Source organism: Dermacentor silvarum, chromosome 2 (genome assembly GCF_013339745.2).
Source record: "Dermacentor silvarum isolate Dsil-2018 chromosome 2, BIME_Dsil_1.4, whole genome shotgun sequence".
Taxonomy (NCBI): Eukaryota; Metazoa; Arthropoda; class Arachnida; order Ixodida; family Ixodidae; genus Dermacentor; species Dermacentor silvarum.
The window spans coordinates 62067337-62068704 of record NC_051155.1 but is presented as its reverse complement, the minus strand read 5'-3'; the positions used below and the strand labels follow the sequence as shown (position 1 = coordinate 62068704).

At 44.9% G+C, this 1368-nt stretch overlaps 1 pseudogene; it reads right to left on the bottom strand.

Moving 5' to 3' along the window:
* Positions 1–388: 388 nt before the first annotated feature.
* On the bottom strand, positions 389–1124 carry LOC119440078 (uncharacterized; annotated as a pseudogene).
* Positions 1125–1368: the final 244 nt, after the last annotated feature.

The window sequence follows — 1368 nt, the reverse complement described above, 5'->3', positions numbered from 1 at the left end:
ATGAAGTGGTTCATGTTTTGCTTGTTAACTGACAATATCACAAAGGGAAGAGGGGGGGGGGGCATAACATGAAAATAATGATATACAGTAGTAAAAAATGAATGAACCAAAAAGTTAAACATGGAAGTCAAATAAAAGATACAACTGATGTGCACTGTTCCATTCGAAAGCTAAGTGCGACATAATATGCCGCATTATTCCTGCAAACAAGTGGAGTACACAAAGTACAAAATTCACCTTTTGTGCTCGTATTTCAATAACACAGAAATGTCTGTTTTCATTTATATATTTATTGACTTATGCGAAGTGTCACTGTGCCACACGTCAAACAAGAAGCGGCTAGCAGACAGCACATCCAGCAAAACCTGGTGGCTGCTTGTTTTGTCTCTCACGGCCGCAGACCAGCAGATGCCCGTTGACAAGGAACAGAACCCTCCCTACTCACAAAGTATGAGCAGAAAAGGTCTCTTGTTGCCGCTGCCGTCCTTGAATAATTGTGCCCAGTGGAAGGTTGCAGACTGAACATTGCTGAGGTGCCACTGTCCTGGGTGGTGCGCCACTGGCCACTGGTGATGTTGCCATATGTATCTTCACTGTCGACATAGTTCACCGTCATGTAGATCACGTCATCACGCAAGAAGTTGTGCAGGAAACAACACGCCGTGACAACGTAGTCTGCATTTTGTGGTTGCAGATTGATGGCACGTCGAAAGATCCTGAATCGGGAGGCCATCACTCCAAAAGCATTTTCAACGCACCTCCTGCAAATTGAAGTAAAAAAATAATTCAACATACGTAAGGGCAAATTTTGTGCTTTTAGTTACCTGGCTCTGCTTAGACGATAATTAAAGATGCGCGTGCTTTCATCCTGGCCCCTCCCAGAATATGGCCGCAGAAAATCTGGACGAAGTTGAAATGCTTCGTCCCCGACGAAGGAGCAACAATGTTTGTGCCAGGCAGCTGCTTCGGAGGTGGAAGGCCGAGCAAGCCTTTTCTAGAGATTTTCTAAAGCAAGAAGCAGACAATGTACCACCATCACTTGGACGTCCATAAGCCCCAACATCAACACACATGAATTTCAAATTGCTGTCAACAGCGGCCATGAGCACGATGGAGAATGTTCCTTGTAAGAAAATGAAACCATAAGCACATGTTATGCAAATGTGACTTACCGCATTAATTACCTTGTAGTTGTAATACAAGCTGCCTGAATGAGGAGGGGCTTGTATCTGAACATGCTTGCCGTCGACAGCTCCAATACAGTGAGGGAAATTCCATTTTTCCTCGAATCCTTGCGCTACCTCCTGCCAGGCTTCCGTTGTCGGTACCTTCACACATACAAAAGAAGTTGCTCTTAGGTTGTGGGGA